This window comes from Nothoprocta perdicaria, unplaced genomic scaffold, assembly GCF_003342845.1.
Source record: "Nothoprocta perdicaria isolate Ctin4 unplaced genomic scaffold, notPer1 scaffold_135, whole genome shotgun sequence".
Lineage (NCBI taxonomy): Eukaryota > Metazoa > Chordata > Aves > Tinamiformes > Tinamidae > Nothoprocta > Nothoprocta perdicaria.
The window spans coordinates 1,872,378-1,894,074 of NW_020454483.1; positions in this window are offsets into that span (position 1 = coordinate 1,872,378).

Consider the following 21,697-nt stretch of genomic DNA (forward strand, 5'->3'; position numbering starts at 1 on the left):
TTTTTTTTTTTTTTTTTTTTGGCTATCTTTCTGTACTGTAGTGACTCTTACCCAATATGCCATGATCACTATAGGATACTTTTCATATTTCTTTCATTATCATATATGTTCCAGTGGTCATCATGCAGCTTTCTCTGGACTCTGTAAGTACAAGGTAAGATGCTGTGATATTTTCTTTTTTTTTTTTTTTGCTTCCTTATTCACTTAAAATACATTCAATTTCTAAATTAAAATTCTTTTCAAAATGATATTTAATATTCCAGTATCTAAATGGCATATTAAGAAAGTCCTGTCCTATGGACTTCTACTTTTGGATGGAAGAAGTAGAAGTAGAAGAACTGAGAATTGCTCATGCTTTTAGCTTGCTCCCTAAACTTAACAATTATTATAATGTTCTGTAAGTTTAGGCTTACRTATGATGCTTTTCCTTTTGAAACAAGAACTTGAAACTTTGATTGGTTGAGCTGGATAAATTAAAGGGATAAATTAAAGAGAATTGGTCTTCTCTCTCTTTCACCCACACACTCTCTTTCACCTACACACCCTATTTCATATGCACTCTCACTCTTTCAATCATCTAAACAGAGAAATGKTTCTAAAAATACTCCTTTTATGCACACATCTATGTATGTGTGTATATGAGCTCAGCTACTAGGACGTGAAAAAGGTAAAAGGCAAAAGTAAGTCAGTTTTACATAAAGAAAAGCATTTAGGGACTCATTGAAATATTGTGGAAAGACACTGTCTATGTTCCTGTGAATAGTGTGAAGTAGGAGATCTCTTCTCCTTCAGCAGATGCCTTAATTGGAGTGCAAGAAGAAAAGGTAGGGTAGATTTGGGATACTCAGAGCAATTGTTTGTGGCATGGTAAAAGGAAGGGAAAAGATAATAGAGAATATTGTGCAGAGGTAGTATTGTAAAAAGTCATGTAGCAATTCACTGAAAGAATTCATTAAGCTTCCTGAGTACTTGCTTTATTCTATACATTTTGAAAACAACCATTTTCCCCTCTTTCACTGGATCTTTCGCCATGGATCTTTCATTTCGATGACTTTGATCTTCCACTTCATCTTTGGTCTCTGTTTTGCTCTCTGTTTCTAGCTCTTGCAGCCTTTATCTCCAAATTTATTTCTTCCTACTGGAAATTCTTTTCTTTTACATTACTTTGGATATTCTTTACTACATGTAAAATAAGCAGAATATTCTGTACTTTAACTGGAGTTTCTCCCAATCACAGAGATATTCTGCAATGAGGCCATATGTGAGTTTCTAGTTTAACTTTCGAAGTGAAATGATTTAAGAGCCTAATTTTAAAAGTCTTTCTTTTCAATTCAGCATGGCCTGGTAGAAAATTAAGTGAAGCAAAGCATAAGTTATCGTGTTTTCTAGAACTGTTAGACTGCAGTGACAATTTACAGCTCCTGGGTGCAGGGAGTCCTTTCTCATAAGCAGCTTCTTTGCTTACAGAAAGGAATGCTTTGAGCTCAATAAAGCTCYGCTCTCCACAGCCTGCTTGGCACCGGTTCTGTCTGCAGCCACTATTAGAAATTCAATGCAGGACCAATTCTCATTTCATTAGGCAGGGAAATGAAAGCGCTTCCTTCCTTCCTCGCTCCCCCTCCCACGTTTGCTTTGAGTGGTGTGCGTATGTATTTGTGTTATGTATGGTTCTTTCTGTATCACTTTGTATTGAAGTAGGTCTAGTTAATGGAATATAGACTTGGACCTTTCATCATACAGATTTGAGCACCAAACCAATTTGTAAAGCTCAGATGTGTTCATGGGTAATTCACAATTGGAAAGAGAGTTGTCTTTAGTTTTCATCTATGAAAATACTAAGGCARAGAGTTCACCAGTCACTCTCCAGAAGTTGAAATGCAAATCAGTTCAAATCAATTACCTGCTGAATATTGCAACATGAAGAAAAGCTTTTTGAGCTAGGCACAGGAAATTGAATGCTATGATTTTATTCAGGATCCATTCCAAGGTCTCTGCTGAGATGGGATGATTTTTCTAGCTACCTGTTATGAAAAAGAGGAAAAGTTGATTATTTTTATTGAATCATATTTTTCCATTCATATGTTTGAGAAGCATCTGCTATTCCTCCCATTTGCTAAAGCAATATTTTGGTAGATTTTGACAAAATACAAGTTTTCTTTTAAAACACACTGGGATTGTTTTGGTGATTATATACTGATGTTTTAAAAAATATTTTAAAAGAATTTTTATGTCTTGATTAAAACACGTCTGAGTTTATAYAGAGAGATTCAGAAGGGCCAAACCTACTAAAAAATTGACTTTTCCAGAAACTGCCTGAGCAGTAAAAGGGAATTTGTKTTCAGAAAGCCCTGTGTAAATTGTGAACAGTAATTAAAAGATTTTGTTAACAACACTTATTATCTTACACAAGGAGAAACTTGARTGTGACAAAAGAAATGCTAGGATGGAGTTCTTGAATAAACACTGAATATCTTGACAGGGGGCACTACTTTTTAAAGTCAGCTGCCGTGATCCTATGTTGYGATCTGTGCAGATGGACCAGCAATAGAAAACATGCTGTTGTGTGTAATTGGGATAGCAATTCGGCTCTTGACTACTAGCTAGATTTTGGCAACAGCAGACTTGCAGATGGTGGCATATGGAACGCAGTGCACTGACAGTGACCACTGGTAGTAGTGTATAATCCTTTATTGTAATAAGTTTATTGTCAGTGTAGAAGCTATAACATGGCAGTCATTTTACCTTGGAGTCACCACCTCTTCCATGACTAAAGCTATGATCATTTTCAGCCCATGATGAAATAACTTTGACCAAAATGAATTTTACTCTTGTGTAAAGCCCTAGAACAGTGCATGAAGGTTTTAAATTCATTTTGGAAAGTTTTGCTTGCACCTTTGTTGACGGGCAGAAAGGAGTGCTTCCTATGAAGTCAGCATGTGAAAAGCCAAATCTCTGCTGTCTTCCCTCATTTAGTGATATTCCCATCTCAAATTTTATTTGTACAGTCAACATGAAACATGAATATAAAGATATGAAAAGTGGCATCTCTGTTTGATGATACTTATTTTATGCTACATCATATTCTTTTTTGCACATCACTTTCTCTTTCATATAAAATATTTCAGTCAATGCATTTTAGTATAAAGGAGAATAAGAAGCCTAATTAGTTGCTTCTGTATCTCATGGTAAATACTATTTATTGTCATGGGGTAAAATTAATTTAGATTTGGATATTCTTATTGGAGGGACTCACCAAAAGCTTTCAGGGCCCATAGCACAATTTCTTAGAGCTGTGGAGTTGGATGGATTGTCTAGAATTGAAACCCACACTCCTAGACGTGATTGCTTCTGCCATTCTTCAGTTTTTACTCAAACAGATGTGCTTCATAGTAATCAGTGAAAAAGAAAGAAATGCAAGTAAGAAGAGAACAACAGAGCAGAAAATTAAAGAAGGTGGGGGGAAGAGATGAGTTGTATCTTTTCTAATAGGATTGTAGTTTCAGGGGGAAAAACGTTTAAAAAAAAAAAAGATTGCTGCATGCAATCTTAGCTACTGTCAATGACAGTAGAATGTATTTAAGTATTTAGGAGAAGGTAGGAAGAGGAGTGAAAAACAAATGTGTTTACTTTGTTTTTAAACTGAACTATTGCAAACTTCAGTCTGATTTAAAGTCATGGCTTCCTAGCAGAGTTAAATTTAAGATAAGCAGATCTAGAGACAATAAATAAGTACACCTAAGTGATGATGCTAAAAAGGGGTTTGTGGTGCTGCTCAAATGCTTGCTATGTAGTCAATAGTCCAGATGAAAAACAGAGCATGTGCTCTGAAGTCCTCAAGGTTGGTCATTGATTTCAAACAAAATGGCCTTTTTCAGTGCAGGGATGAGTAGGTAGGAGCCCTGCCCTTGCCAGAGGGAAGGAAGACAGTAAGGAAGGAAGGGCTCATGGAGAGGTTAAGAAGCTGAACGAAGACTCCAGAAGTCATGTTGCCCCCAATGTAGAAGAACGAGTCTCCTTGCACACTGGATGCATGTGACTGATTACAGTTAAGGCTTGAGCATATGCTATACTTTGTGTCTGATGGTTTGCATTGGGAGAAACTAAGAGATTGGTCACAAAAGGAACCCTGGCTTGTCATGGAGATGGCCTGGATGACTGTAGTGTAGGACTAGAATGCTTTGTAGGCTGTGTTGTCCACAGAGCAAGTGCAATCATTAAAGGTAAGACTAGAATAGGGTCACTGAATTTATTTCATAGAAGAATCATAGGATCATAGAATGCTTAAGGTTGGAAGGGACCTCCAGAGGTCATCTAGTTCAACCCCCCTGCACACATAGCRTCACCTATTTGCTTCTCCCCAGAATATTTATGTGATGCCACTGTGACAAGCTTATCTGTGATAAGGGAGTTAATTTGTTTTGTAGCCTGAGTGTCATTTTAAGGACTCAGGCTTTGGATTTTATCAGTGAGGAAAGATGTCCAGTTATGTTTCCCTTGGGTTCCTGCATATAAGGTTGGGAGCTGCTGCATACACAAAACCATGCAGATTTGTCCATCACAAAAATCCAAAGATAAAATAGGATATAAGTTCAAAATATAAATGAGATAGCCTAAAATAAACTTCCAATGCCCAAGGCCTTTAGTTTCATAAAAACTATTTGAATAGTTTGAATACTCTTTTTTTTTTTTTTTTTTGTTTTCTCCAACATCACGACCACTAGCGTTTGCTTTCTTACTGCCTGAATGAAAACTCTTAATTCTACAGAACATGAAAACCTGATGGTGAATCAATATCACTAAATTCAATCATTGTATGTTGGTATATTCTTACATACATATTGTATGTATGCCATATTCTTTCTTTTTCTATGTCTTTTAGAGCTTTTCTGGCTCCRAGTGGTGAGGTCATTCCTTTGTGCTCGGACATACAATGGATATTGACATTGACTCTAGAAAGTTACAGCAAATTTGTATTACACTTTTAAATTAGTCCTCCAGTTAGTACAACTGATCAAATCTAGGTTGATTTGCAAGTACTGTACTTATGTCAGCAGAAAGAAGAGATCTGGCAGAGATTATCTCTCCAGTTTTAATGGCTAGATGGTTTTGCTGAGGCTTAGCAATCCATGTTAAGCATTTGGAGTTGAGCAAGTAGAAAGGAATTACCCCTTTGAGAGGAATAACTGTTTTGCTGATGAAATTAAAAGGCAGTGGGGAAGAGGTAGCGGAAACGTAAGATAAACCTTTGAAGTAAAACAAAGCATTTTGGCTTTGCTAATTGGGTAGTGTCATAATAAAGACATGTAATGTGTTAATATAGTGAATTAGAACCTATATGATTTGTCCAATAAGATATAAGTTGTAAGACACCTGTCAGGTTGAGCTTTTCAGACAAGAATTTTGGTAAGGTRCTTCGGAGATCAGTTAGATATTCTTATGTAGAAGATATGTGGAAGTGAAGTAAGTTAATATTTGCTGGGAAAAGATATCTCACAATATGGTTACATAAATTATATAAATATAAAAGGCAGGTTTGAAGGGAAGCTTTAAGGCAGTAGCTCTCAKTATTTGTTAGTCACACTTTTTGAAACCAAAGATATCCTGAAGAAAAAAGGATCACAAGGGATCACAGTAAGTTTTGCTTTGTGGACATACATTTTTGTTTCTAGTAAAGGAATTTCTTCTTAACAAATTTGTAATTATCTAGGACAGTATCAAGTCTGACCAGCCGTGTAAAATTACAAAAAATAAGACTTAAGTCAGATGGGGTTCAGTTAATAACTATCATAATGGTTAATGAGGGAAATGTATTTCTATAGACCACAGTATTGGAAAAGAATAGCTTTATTCTAACCTAGTCAATGCAATATGGCCACAAATTATGATTATCCCATGTTATTTTTTTCCTTTCTAGTCMATGCTGTCTTAAAGCGCTATAACTGCCCATTTATACCTAGTAACTTATTTTCTAGGCCTATACCTTTAGTTTAGGTAGCATGCTGTGTCCACTTCTGGTTTTCTTGTTTCTGTATGTTATTTATAAATTACAATTAAATGTAAAGTGCAAATACTTTTGTTGGTCTACCAATAATTCCCTACCAAAAGAATTGTTTTCTGGAGGATGCCACAGCAGGAATTTTTTCTTTCTAATTATATAACACCGAAGGCTAAACCTCCCAGTGGTTAATTTATGTGCAAAGACTGCTTTAGTTTAGGTGTTAAATGATGTTTTAGCACTTAAGGCTAAATTAATTCAAATTAATCGTGTTTGCATAACTGTTGACAATTATTATGACCTCTGGCTTAATCTTTAGAGATGAGTGTGTTTAGTCTTTAGCAGTAGGTTTTAGTTATCCATAATTAACATTGAGAATGAATTATAAGCCAATGGGGAAAAATAGCCAGTAGAGCAGAGCTACTTACACTTACACTTGCCTATCTCATTGCGTGGAAGAATGAAGGACAAAGGTTAACTCTGAGTRGTGAAGTGACTACATTTTTGAATAGATTTTAGTTTTTTAAAAATGGAAGAGGACAAGTTGAAATTTAAGACTGTTATCCTGAGTAATCAGTGAAATCCTTTATGAATTTGGTAACAAATTGTTGTTGAATCCAGTTGGATGAGGAAGTTATCCAGGTTTATAGTGATAGTAGAGGAGAACTTGCTCATTAATATAGGCAAAAAGGAGCAATGAATGGGATGAAGCTGATGRTGACAGTGATTAATTTAAGAATCCTTTTCTATACCTGTCAAGATGATAAGAAAATTCAGTAAATCTTCCTTGGAGGAACTGAGAATGTGACTATAGTTTGCTAAAGAAGAAAGCTTTGCTAAAAAAGTTTCCTARTCCATTCACATGTATTCCTCTAGAAACCTATATAAGCATTTCTCTCCCTGTTGTCCACTAATATAACCATCAATATATGCTGAGCACCAGTTATTAAGAAAATAGGGCTTTTGCTTTTTTTTGTGATAAATATTGCAAATGAAAAATCTTTCTAGAAGGGTTCTTATTACTCTAGATTTTGGCCACTGACACTAAAAATAAACACCTAATTCAGTACTATCAATTAGATCATGAAGTGTACTAAAAATCATGATCTTAACGTCACAGACTTCAAGCATTTGGAATGAGTGCTTTTCTTAAATCACCACTGTAATTTTTAACAAAATATTATGAAGTCACTTGACTTTATGTTGCTTTGGGGAACGTGTTAGGAATGGCAGTTTGTTAGTGTTAACTACATGAAAGGTTCCTTGTTTCTGCTAATTAATTAACCCATCACAAAATGTTCTTTCTTTTAGAATAGTTTTGTGTTTATATTTTTTTCTGGCATCTTTAGTCTTCATGCGAAGCAAGTTTTGTGATGCAAATGCCCTGGAAAACATGYTTTGCTTCATTTTCTTGTGAATGTGATGTTCCGTTTAATCTCAGAACAGTCAGGTTTTTGGCAAGGTATTTGCTTGACCTCTATATTTTTCTTTTTTGTCTTTTTAATTTTTTTTTTTTGAGTATCTGTTTTAGTATGTATTACTGGTGATTACTTGAATTTAAAATATTTATTTGTTCTGTGCTTTTGCCATAGAATCTTGATCCATGCTTATTTCCTCTTCCAATTCACGTATTATGCTTAGCTATCAATGGAATCATTGAGTTAGGTTATTGTCTGACTGAATAGACAATATTCATTCATGTGCAGCTTCAAAAATCAAAATTTTCAGRTTGTCTAAATAGCAGACAGAGGTGTTTTCTACATACGTAAAAATATATTGAAGAATGTGTACTTTGTGGAAAACAAAGACTTTAGTGCTAATCTGGTCATGTTTATATCTTGAACATCTCAGATGAAAATGCAGTTTTATCTGTTCATACAGGTTAAATACTATTCCTGATCTGTCTAAGTGGCCCTTAGGMATGGATAATTTCCATAATGTTGTGTTTTTTCCCAATCAATGCCCTATTTTAATTCTGCTCTTCCCCTGTGTCTTTTTTCCTTTCTGACCTACTTCATTGCCTGATTGTTGAATATTACCCTATAGCTTCTGTGTTGAGTCACTTTGTTTGCTTTGTGCTATAGCAGTTCCACTGTAGATGATTCCTGTTCCTATGATCAGGCCTTTTTGCAGGCGTCTGAAATTATGTGCATTGCAGCTCAATTCTTGTTATTATTTTTTCTCTCAAATCAGTTAATGAAGCATTATATTTAGCAAGAACGCTTGAAGTCTCTTTAGCCATTTTGAATGAGCATTTTTTTGGAAGGATACATCATTTTTCTGCAGAACTGATTATACCAGATGTATGTTACACAGAAACACAGTAATGGTCAAAACTAAGATCATAGAATCATAGAATGCCGAAGGTTGGAAGGGACCTCAGAGGTCATCGAGTCCAACCCYAAGAYAGAGGCAMTTGTGTAACATCATTCATTCTGTATTAACTGGTGTCAGCATATATATTTTTTAAGTTATATAGTTAAAGGTTTGTTACAGTAAACACAAAGACCTGGTGAGGATCAGAGGAACAATGACAGGCCAAGATATCCAAGTATTCTAGCTCATCAAAACCAGAAGGACCATGCTGAATTTGCTACTCTCTGAGATCAAGAAGAGGGAAAGCTTGCACCTCTGTGCCTGGTGTGAAATGTWCCAAGATGAGTCAAGGGGGAAATTGAAAGCAAAAGGAGTTACTGAAAATGCGTAGGACATACAGGGCCATAAGACCCCTGAGATGATTAAGGGAAGGACCTAACTAGTGGAAGGGAGCAAGGTGGACCAGGAAGAGCCAAGTATAAAAAATATAAAATATAAAGGGATTGAGAGAAAGGATGATTGAGAGTAAATATATTGCTGGTCAGTATGCTTGTCAGCCCTGTGCTTGATTAGCGCAGTCTGTGCCTTTATTAAATTGTGTTTCTTATCCTCTTCTGTGTGGCTGGTGCACTGGCTATTCAATGCGTGTGTGGATGCCTGCACACTTCACAGTAGTTCGACTATCAGGTAGAATAAGAGGGCTGGGTGCCAGCAGCTCATGAGAACATGAAACTCCGACTCAGGATTATATCTGGGAGCCAGCTCCTGAAGAGAAAAGATTGAGTGTCTAAACTGATCTACTGGAAGGAGACACAACATATATCTATGTGTGTGCATATGTGTCCCTAGCAGACTCAGTACTCATCAGTGAGAGGGAAGAAGAATCAGGGTTTGTGCTCTTGTGTGTGTGTGTGTGTGTGTGTGTGTGTGTGTGTGTGTGTGTGTGTGTGTGTGTGTGAGTGCTATATGCATGTGGGTGCTGGTGAAGGTATTATCCTGCCTGTGCTGGTCTTTGTGATTGACCTCTTTGTGTGTATGCAGAGATCCACATATAGGATGTGTATCTGGGAATACTTTGGCAGCGTTGCTGCTGGCTGTACCAGGAAACATGAAACTGCTGCAGCCTCCCATCAATCCCAGCTCATAGGTCCTGAAGCCCACAGGTTTTGGCATTCTCTAACTCTGTTCATTTTCAAAAGAAACTTAAATAGACTAAATACATTTAAAACATTGTTCTATGTTAATTACAACTGCTAACTCCATTTTAATTTTTGTTTATAGTACAGTGTAAGCATGTATTAGTCATATGTTTTGTTAAACTGAAATGTGRTTTAGAGTAAACAGCAAAGTTTGCTAAAGAGCAACAAGTTCTAATGATATTTTACTTATCTTACTGTGTTAATGGTCTCTGATTACCCTATGCTGATTGCTACAAGGAGACTTTTTGAATAGAAAAGTCATGTGGACAGTTCAGGGAAAAAAAAAAAAAAAAAGTAATGCAAAAATTGAGCTTTGCTCAATGGAAAGTATGAAATGAGGATTCCTAGAGAGATAACAAATTACCTGAGAATAATTTGGCTAATCAGTGAGCCATTGAAAATGGTGCTCTGCACTTTAGTATTCTTACAGCTTTCATGCATGTTTATGTATTTTAATTGGAAGAAATACAGTTTTTTGCTGCCTGGTGTTTTTACTTGCTGCTTAGCAGTGGGATACGAATAGATTGCAATATATGGACTAATAATCTAAATAATAACATAGCTATTAATCCAATATTCTTGGGAAAATAAATGACACAAATTGAGTGCATTCCTGCCTACCCTTCTCAATGAGTTATCTACCTATAAAAATTATGTTGAATTACTACTTGCAAAGGAGGAATTGACCACATAGGGTATAATACTATTATTTGATAATAGTGAGTTCTCTAATGTACCAAGCAAAGACGTAACAAGATCCAACAGTGGAAGTTTAAGACAGTAAAGTTCAATCTGGAAAAAAGAGGAAAACTGATGATAGGACAAGGAAGAATTGGAAGATATTGCTAAGAGTGTAACAGTATGTAGTAGAATAGCCATAATTGGATGGAAAGAGGCATATTTTAGTTTAACTATGAAGAGTAGGTCAGTGATATATTGGTTCTTGGTTACTGTCTCTTTCTGCTGGAGTCATGACTTCCTTTCTGTAAACAAGCTGGTAAAAAGCCAGTTGCTGCTATCAATATGTTTTTAGTCCTGCTTGTTCTGGGGAAAAAGATTACTCCCCTGTATTAGTCAAGGGATTGTGGATGCGGCTGAGACAAGTCGAGATAAGACAATATGGTGGTATTTAGTCAAATTCAACTCTGATAATGTGCTGCTTTCTACATGCATTGCATCTGATCAACTTTTGAGTGATAACTAAAAAGGGAGAAACTGTTATCAATGTGTTTTGCAGTAAATCTTTGCTCTAGATCAATGCCTGTGTACAAAAGCATGCATCCCTGAAAAGTTTAATTTCTTTCAGGAAGTCGTAAAGTTTCTTTTATGTTTTCATTTTTAGGAATCTTGAACAAGTTAGGGTTTTGCTCAATTTGAGTGTGGTTTAGAATGCACATAGATTTTTGTATAAAATGTACAGACCCTAAATGCACTTCAAGTTATTGAAGTACTMTCTTATAACTGATATACGTTGCTCAAGGACAAGGATATGATGGATATTTTGCCAGCCTGATCTTCCAAGGACCAAACTTCTAATGTGGAGAGATTTCCAGATATCTTTTTTTGCCATCTGCATATCTGTTTTGAGGTCACATTGCTATAAAAGGAAAACATACAGAACATCTGTGGTGCAGAAGGAGCATCTGAAACAAGTAAAAGGCAATCAGGGATGCTGTTTGTATGGCAAACAAATCAGGCAAAACTTTTTCAGATTAATACCATTTTACATCTGATCTGATCAAGATTTAAAATAATCAAACAAAAAATATTTTGAATAATAAACTTGCAGACGTGAAATACAGATACTTAGTAGAAGTATAGATACTTAGTCTAAGACTAGAAGTTTATATCAGATCTGAATCTGGCTAAGGTCAATATAATAGATGGTTTTTTTTGTAAATACCGAGTGTATATCTTAAGCAGTGATTTTGGTTTTTATTTTTTTTTCTAATAAAGAAAAATATAAAGAATCCTATGATGMTTAAGTTTTTTGTTCTACAGGTAGTGGCAATGTCTAATACAAAATACGGAGTAATTGTACTTTTTTGTGATAAAATGAAGCACAAAGAATAAGAAAAAAAAGCAAATGCAGTGCCTGTCAGAAATGGATGACAGAGGAACTGTTATCCATAGGATGGCATAATAGGAGGAAGGATTTCAGTTAAATCGTATGCTTGAAAACACATGGCTAATGTGTTGGAGATGGGGAAAGATACATCAGTTACATTAATGCCGATCAATAATTGGTCTTTACAAAGGATAAGAGACAAGTGTGCACCATTAATGAGAAGGAATTAAACACAGTCTAGAAGTCAAAAGCATGTATCATGAGAAGTGAATAGTGCGACTGAGTGATGAAACAAATCAAAGTTCCTATCAATGTGGTTTTGTGGTCTTGCTAATGGTGACTTCTTAGCTTTCTCAGGAAAGAAGAATGACCCTGTTGAAGAAATAAATGTGCTTTTATTTAAAGTAGAAAATGAATAGCTCTTTAAAATTCAAAACAAATTCTTGTCTTTAAGCAAAGAAGTTGTTTGTTATCAGATGTTTAAAAGTGTAAARTTGATGAATACACAATGTATTTGGAAGATAATTTTGGATGTCTATAACTAGTGAAGCAGAATGAAATCATTTAAAATAAATGAGTGAGAGTAAGAAATAACGTCACAGATTTCAGCTACTCAAAGGCTAATAGATGAGGAAGACAATTTAGTCAGATATTGAATATGACAATGTCTTTATTTGACTAAGGTTTTCCTATTGTGTCACAAAAGGAGGAATGAAATAGTACTGAATCAAAGAAATTCTTACCTGAATCCCCTATGAATAATGAGGAATTGAAAACACAGAGGATAGAATAGAAATTTTTTTGAAGTTTGCATCTGTGCAAGGAACAAAAGAGAAGGGACCAGAAAAAAAATCCAATTTTGTTACTCTGCAGTGAAGAAATATATATCTCATTTCCATGAATAATAGTCTTAATTTTTTTACTGTAAAGTATAATGTACATACACAATTTGACAATGGACATAAGGGCACTGAATTGGCAAGTCAAACTCCTAAAGAAAATAGAATTTAATTTTCATGAGCTCTGTATTGCACTGTGTCAAGTTTAAATATCTACTTCTGCTTCATGTAGATTCAGGCCTCTGATTTACCTGTTCTGCTCCTCAGAGGATTAGCTTTTATGTGAGGCAGCCCTCTACTTTGGAAAATTTGGAAAGTCTTGGTTCTCACCTTGTTCCCTTCTAAAACAAAAACATTTGATTTCAGTAAAGCTCCTGGTTTACTTTTAGTGGACAACCCCTAAGACATAGGGTTTCTGCACATCCCTCTTCTACAAGGGGGCACAGTTCTCCCTTGCCACTGACAATGAGAGCGACAGGATCTAGAACCTCACACATGTAATGTTTTGCACTGTGGGTTAGAAGTAGGAACAAATAGTAACTGAATGAGACAAGTACAAGGACTAGCTAGCTAAATACTGCCTGAAAGACGCATTAAGAGTCTCTTCCTCTCTTCCCATTCTTGCAAAATARATGCTTAGAGCGAGGGTAAAATCAGGATTTCTTACAAAGTTTGCCTTAAATCATGATCAACAACAAGCTTTAGATATAATTTATCTTTGTTTGTTCTTTTTTTTCTTTCAATCTTGCAAATGTGTTCACTCCAGTAGTTTGTTTGAAATTTTACAAATTAATCTTCCAAAGGATGTGCTTCTGRATAAATCAGTGTTACCATTTCTGAATGCTGATATGATTTTTCTTCCATCTGTGCAACAATAACCATTTTACAGAGAAGAAGGGAGGTCAACAGCCACTATTGCATCTTGAACARCGGGTTGTTTTCTCTTTGAATGCAGGTGTGTGCTCACTGATTTGTACTGTAATTGACTTGCTGTCCTTCTACTTTCTCCTTTTTTATTATTTGAAATTTAGCAAATTGCTAGCTATCCTCTTTACGTGTTTGTGTTCACCTTTTGTCATACCATGACTGCAAAATGCTTGATGTCAAAGAACAGCTGGCCTTGCAGGGCACAAGGGACTGCAAATCGTCTGTGCCATTGGCCACAAGCTCCTGAACGTTCTTACTTTTTTTTCTTCAAGACTAAAATATTTTTCCTATCTGCAAATAAGAAGGTCAAAACACCTTTTTTTTTTGTTTGTTTGTTTTTTTTCTGTGCTATCTTTGTTCTGTATCCTCAGATCATAAGAATAAGTAATATGTGTTTGAATAGCCACAGCTTATTGCAGATCATCTGTAAGGTTAAGTAATTAATGAAAATTTCTAAATTCCCAGGTTCTGAAACCTGAAGTTCTCTTTTYTCTTTCTTCCCTCCTTTTTCTCCTTATTTCATTGATGCTAGAAGGAGATGTTATTAAAATTAATCAACTGAGTACATTGCAAGGAGTTATTCCTACTGCGCCTCATCAATGGCCATAAACAGTTCTGATGATCAATAATTGGTGTTAAATACAATGGTAGCTTTTATGATGTGGACACCTGTCTACTAGATGCTGAACTGAAAACAACAACTATTTTTTGTGTAGCTCTCAGAACAAATACGAGCTGATAATGATTTACATTAACTTCTGACCTGAGCTGGATTTGAGCCAGTAGCCAGTAGATGATGTCCAAATCCCATGTCTAATATTGTTTTTTGTTCTAGTGGGGAGATCTACTTACAAAAGACTTTAATGAAATTCTTTATATGAATCTACATTCCCATGCTTGATCACTGTTTTATTTTAAAAAGCTGCATCTGAAAAGATGATAGAGAAAAAAAATGCAGAATAAATAAATAGCAATACTCAGGGGAGACAATTAAAAATAAATTTTCAATTTGTATTATAGCTATATATCTGTATATACTGCAATACGTAATCTTCAGGATGAGCTTGAAATTAAAGTGTTAGACGTCTAATACATGTTTAGAAATGTTACTGTCTTGGATTGAGAGAAGCAAATGAGAGTTAAAGGAAGAAAGAATTCACTGCTGGCTAGGATCAGAAAGCTGACATTTGCCGTGAAAGTAACCTTGCATGAAGAGAATCATTGCTGAAATATGAGCTCAGAAGAGATTTTCTAATGAGCACAGGAGTGTGCTCCTGAGCGTGTGACTGGCTCCTCTGCTCAATAACAAGTGGAGGAAGAGTGAGCACCAGAGGMCCTGTGCTGCTTTGGTGTTTCAGGAAGTAGCTGAAATGAAAGTAGTCCTAGCATTTCTGCAGGTTTGTTTTATGTTTTTTAGCTGGTGCTGAGGAATGCTGCACTGCCATGCCAGAGGAACTCCCTGCTGCAGATCTTGCAGTAGGATGAGTGTTCCAGAAGGAGCTTTTCCTTACAATGTAACAGAAKAAAAGAAATGACACAGCAGTCATCCATATAGTTTTTTTTTTTTCTTCTTCTTCTTTCAAAAAAGAAAACTTTGGAAAAAACTGTTGCTAGGGCAGAAGAATTAGGAGTAAGAAAAAAAGGCACATCAAGCTAGTATGATCCACTACTACTATCCAAAATTCTTGACAGATTTAAATAATTATCATTACATATTTTTCTTTTGGCTAATTTTTTTAATATGTTCATTTTTTTATATATATATATATATGTGTGTGTGTGTGTGTGTGTGTGTGTGTGTGTGTGTGTGTATATATATCCAGGTAACGGTGGTAAGACCGCAACTACTAAGTAAACTAAACTGTTCACATGGTCACTTGAAGAGATGGCTGTATCACAGGGATTATATTTTTTCTTTTACTCAGTCTTACCTAAAATTTAGGATCAATTTTAAGTTTTGACAGTTTTCCTTTTCCTTTTCCTTTGCTTTTCAAATAGCATTACTCACACATAATTGTATTAGGCAAGATCAGACTTAAAAGTAGTCCTTAATGAGCATAATACATTATTGACTATATAACTGAAATTCTGCAATCAGTAATGTGAGTGCTGTTCTACCTAAGAAGAAAAATGTTCTATATTATGCCTATTTATTTTTTTCCGAGGGCTTGGTCTTGAGCAACATATTAGGTCAAACTTGAAAACCTAAATTAAAACAAAGCATAATTTGAGTGAATCTTTACAAATTGATTACTATGGACTTATGCCTGCATCTTCAATTTTGACAGATTCTAATTCTCAGTATTTTTCATGAACCTATGATTAGCTTAAATGTATAAAAATGGATTTTTTTTACAAACATCGTATTTTATATTTGGTGATATTCATAGTAATGTCTACTTTTTTAGAAGGGTACTAAGGCATTACTTATAGTTCTTTATGTTTGAATTGTTTTATAGCTTCAATCTCCCAGGACTCTGAAAGGCAAAGTCAGACAAAAGAAATTTGGATAGGGATGAATACATTTTGTTTTGACAGCTTGTTTATTTGCTGAGAAATATTAAGGTTCAACTGACCAAATAGTTTGCAATTTTATGCTGCATAAGGCACCTAGGTTTTGCACTGTTGACAGAGCAACACTGGAGCATTTTCCCAAATTGGATGTAGTTACTGCTTCCCTGAGGGTGAAGGATATACATTTTGTTCTTTTCCTCTATTTGATAGATTTTGAATTCAGAGGCAATAGTGGATGGAAAACTCTTTTTCTCTGTTGAGATCATTCTCCTTGATGTAAATAAAAAATGTTGTTCAGTATTCACTGTTTCTGAGAAAATGTGAGCATAGCAACATACTATTAGGCTGGGTTACTGCACTGGAAAGTCTTTTTTTATTTTTTTTTTTTTTTTGATTGAACTGAGATTCATTTCTTGTAACATTGAACTTGGTCTTAGGGTATCAAAAATACTGGATATGAGTCCCTGTTCTGGTTACTACTGTATGTAACATTCAGGCAGAGCAGGATTATGCTACTAGAGCAAGATTATGCTAACCTTCCCTCTTACCTTTTCATTAGAGGATTCTGCAGGAAAATGAAAAAATATGGAATCGTATATCCTCCAAAGAGAAGGTAAGTAAAACTGTACTTCTAAGTCCTAGTTGAACAGCAGAAGTGCTTAATTACTGGTAAAAAGAAGCATAATCTACCTCCTTGTTTGGAACCAGAATACCGCTTTCTATGCTTTTTATTTGTTACAGATTCTACAAATTGAAATGTTTAAGTTGGTAAGGATTTTTTTTTTTTCCCCCAAAGAAACTGTGTGGAGCAGGCAAATGAAAGCTGAAAATTTCACCTCTGAACTGATGAAAGAAATAGTCAGTTAAATGCAAAATAATAAAAATAAAATTTAGACACTCAAGAGATTACACTTGAGTTTCCTAAGGTCTCAGTTCCCTTTCCTTATAGAATATCTAAAGTGTCATTTTCTTCCATATAAATAATAGTAATAATGGCAGGAGTTAGAATGTTCTTCCATTCTCCGTTTTATTCCATACTAAATTACTATAGAAATACAGCATATTTAAAAAAAATCTTTTTAATATTACTTTATGTATTTAATCTTAATATTCATGGAGCAAATTGAAATTGAGTTAAATTTACCCTTCTGTTGACAGTGGAGAATCATACAGTTAGAAATAGCTCAAGTGAAAGGCGTTTTCTATTTGACTGAATGGGCATTGGTTTAAACTCAGAACAGGTTTCTTTAAGATAGAATAGTGCAAGATTTATTGCCGATAGCRTGCAAAAAAAGGACATGAACCCCAGAAGTCTGCTTTAATAGATTGATTATCCATAACTTCTTTATTTTAAATAGATGAAGGGTGTGTTCTGCCTTTCAGGTCATTGCCCTTAAATCAGTCTTGGTGTAGCACACTTATTTTAAGAAACACAGGTGCCTTTCTGGGTATCCTGCCCTGTGCTATTTTTGTTGGCCTGTCTCCCAACTATCACCTGGGTGTTCCCAACTGAAACTTAATGTGTCCTGGTCAACCACCCTAGGAAGATTTTAAAGGTGTATGTAGGGTGAGTCCCTTCTCTGGTCATGAGCATCTTTCTGTGAGATTTTTTTGGTGATGCCAAGAAGATATGTTACACTCTCAYTTTTTTCAGATACTACATCTAGGTTTGCACTTGCAGCTTTTAGGCCTTCAAAATATATTAGATAATATCACTTAAACAATATAATTTTGTAACTGTTCCTTGACTTGTGTCAGCCTATATTCTAACTACAAAGAAATGGAGAAATGCCTTTTCCCTCTGTCCATTTTCTCAATATATTCATCTTGTGTGAAGTTATTTTTGAGCATGCACATTGGAGAGCAAGTGCACCCTGTGATAAATAACTATTAAGAATTCTACCCAACAGAGGTCCTAGCCAATAATGCTGGTGTGAATTAAAGAGGACTCACATGCTTATCAGTGGGAATTCAGMTGAGTAGTGAACTCTATTACTAGCATTAGCAGTTTCGAAATGGAGGTTGCAAAGTGATCGTCATCCTTTTTAGGCACAGATTTCAAGTGAGGTGACAAATACACTGAGCTATATTATTCATGCGAATAGAGCAATTTCTTCCATTACACCATGGCATGATGGATGAGCCAGTAAATTTATTTTTATGGCACATAAGTGCTTAGCAATCTAGAGAAACTATTCTGGGTTAATGCCAGGACTACCTTCCTTATGCCAAATGAAGGAAAAAAAAAAAAAAAAAAAGTTAAACAGGAAATACTTATCTTTTGTTTTGTCCTTCTGGTCTTTTCATGGCCTTCCTGGATGTTGAAATGGATATAGGCCTAAATTTTAAGGTCAATATGAATTATACAAAATTGATATCAAAAGCTGTTACTAAAAATAGTTAATATGGTGTAGTTTTAAAACATGAACAAAATTGGCATTTCTCTTCCAGAGTATAATGAATCAAAATACTGGTATTTTGATGTATTTAGTGTAAAACTGCACCAAAGACTGTTGGAAATAACTGTTACATCTATATTTTTGTCTACTCTATAGACATCTATAATTTTATTCTACCCTATTCAAGCTGGGAAAAATGTCACTTTTTTATGGAATATTACTTGAAGAACATATCAGAAAGTTGAATGAAAAGTACTGTATCAGCAAAGACTTATGAAACAGTTTCAACTATTTCAACTAGCCACCTGAATAAATTCTGATTTTAAACCATCTTATTCTCTGTATTCTTTTTCTCAAGCAATCACCGTATTTATTCCATGCCATTACACTGTGCCTTTCTGCAACACAAAAAAAGACTAAAAAAAAAAAGAAAAGAAATGTGCCACTTGAGAGTTACAGACTCAGCATTCTCCTAAAGGATGGAAAATCCATTTGATGTGTATTCTTTTTCTCTGTCGTCTATGTATCTACAGTCGTTTCTATTGAAGTGCTGCTTTGTTTGGTATTAGTGCCCATGTGATTCTTGAGCAGAAACCTCACTTCTGATCTTTTGACTCAGAATTTCTTTGGAAAACAATGCAGATTGCTTGTAGGATTCAGAGAGTGATAGATATGCAGACAATCATGTGCATAAGAATCCCAAAATTGGCATTGAACTGCAATATATCTAAAGTTTAACTGTTTAATTTTCTTTTCTTTCTGAAGTTGGGAATGCCAATTAGCTGTGAAGAGGTAGGTAATGACTGAAAAATCTGCCACATTTGTGTTGGTCACATTTAGGGGCTAACAATGGCCTTTTCCGCTTCTGAATGCAATTTAATTTTGTTTCTTATTGTTATATATTGACATTTGATCTCAGCTACTCCAAGTGTGTTCTGTATCTCTCAAACACGTAAGCAAATATGTGAGTATACATGTACAAAAATTGATGAATATGTACATGTACATAACTGAATATCAAAGCTTGATAAATTCTTGTTCAGAGTATAATTTAGAGATAATTACTTATTTTTGAACCTATTGAATTTCAATGAAATTGAAATAATACTGAAATATTAATGATAAAATCCTTTGAAATAAAGGATGGTAGCTGTAAAAAAAATATTTTTTTGGAACTCATTTGAAAGTTTTTCATTTTCTCCTCCTAAAAGAAATATTGAATATTATCTTCCAGTGAGAATGAAAGAAAAATGGTAAGTTGCAATAAAATTCCTCTAATTTTCAGGAGAGGAACACTGCATCATTTACTCACCCTCTCTTTGTTCATTCCAATATTTTTAAGTAAGTGATTGAAAGTATGAAAGTATATGAAATTTGTAGTATCCAGAATCTGAACATTTCTTTTATGTGACAGACATAACTCTTCAGAGCATTCAACTCTATTTCATTAAACTTATAAAATGAGCCAAAGTCATTAACTTCTTGGTATGTAACAGAATTCTCATAGAATCTCTCAAGATTGATTTTTTTTTTCCCCAACTGTTAAACTGCACCTGTGATAAAAACAGGATTTGCACACATGAAGTAGATATTTAAATTCTCCTTCAAAATGTGTATTCCTTCAGAATATTTCACCCTTTGGAGATGAAATGGAAGTATTGTTCCTGTGATAAAACTATAGAGAAAAATATTAATTTCAGCATAGGTTAGAGATTATTGTCTTACTATTCTATTTTTTAACAGATAAAGTTAATGAACTGCTATTTTGCAAAGAATTGTTAGCTTAGATGACTAAAATGTGATGTAGGTGTCAAGAAATGTAGATTTTATCTAGTCCTAGAAACAAAGACAGATTAAAAAGAAGTATGTCTTTTATGTTTTTTTAACATTATCATTGAGAACTGAACTACAGTTCASCACAGCAGAACTACTTGTAGGTATCTACAGGATATTATTATGTCTAGTTTTTAAATCTGGCTGAATAAATGATGATCTATAATTCCATAAAAGAAGAGAAATATTGATGTTATAAACAAGCTTTGCCTAAAAATAGAAGTATTTATCTATTTTATATTCCATTGAAATMTGAAGTAATTAGGAGAATGTGTGGAAAGGGGAAGGGAGAAAAGAAATTTGCTTCTGATATATCCTTAATGATATTTTCCATTCCTTTTTTAATACTTGCTAGAACATGGAGAAGGAGGGGATGGCATCATTTATCTACCTAAATGGTTTGCAAATTGCAGTTAAAGGTTTGATTCTTTCAGCCATAAAGTGGGCATCACTCAATAGTAATTTCACTATTAAGAAAGCCCCCAGCTATTTTGTGACAATAACTTTAAAAATTGTGTGGCTTAAAGACATTTTTCTTCTTTAAAATGTTTCAAAAGTTTTCTCTGGCATGGACCTTATATTTGAAGGTATCACTGTGAATAAAAATGAAAACATAAGGCTTTACAGGAAAGAAGAAATGAGATGGCCAAAGAAAACATATAATGAATTTAATATTGATGACAGCTAAAATTAGAACTAGCTGTAAAGAAAGGATATAGCTTCCCCTCACCCCAGAGCTGAAAGTCTGATTGGTTAAGTTTACTTAGTGAATACCTTAATGTTAATGACAATTCTAAAAAATTCTGCTTACATGGGGAAAAATGTTAGTTTTTGAATTTGCTCATGACTTTTATTGAGTTGCAATGGAAATAAATTTTTTCCTTTAGCTTGTCATTTACATATCTAGATTCTGATCTCACAGACCTCAATAGTGGAATATCTGCATCTAAACATTAAATCAAATATTATAGGCTGTATGAAAAGTAGAACCATTATAACTTCTTATWTTTATCCCTCTGATGTGTGTTTCATGAATGCTGATAACTGGTTGCAAAAAAACCTTGCTGGTTGTATGAAAGCCTTTCTTGAAAAATCCAGTACCTATTTTAGGTCAGACTTTGATATGTTTGCCATAAAATCATTACATCTAAACCCCTCACCTGTGCAGTGAAAAATCCTCATTTGTGCAGTCTGGGACTTTGGTTCTGTCCAAATCCCAGACCATGCATGGAAAAGCAATTTGTTAAAATAAGGTTTACAGAACACCAAAATGCACCTATTTGCTCTAGTATTTTTTTTCCATTGTTATGAACTCACCTTGAACTAAGAAAATTTCCATGAAAGGATACTTTGAAGTCTTATTTGTGTGGGTCTTGGAAGTGTTTACTGTCCTGATTAAAAAACAGCCACAGTACTAAACACTTGACAAACATTTACTTCCAGGCTCAGTGACAGATTATCCTATAACTCAACATTTAAACTGGCCTCGGTGTTTATTCTTCTAAAGTAAGACTCTCTTTTTAAAATAAAAATGACAAAGATGCAGTAGTTCATGTAATTAAAATAATGTTTTAATGCAATAAAGCCAAAATATATCTGGTATAAGA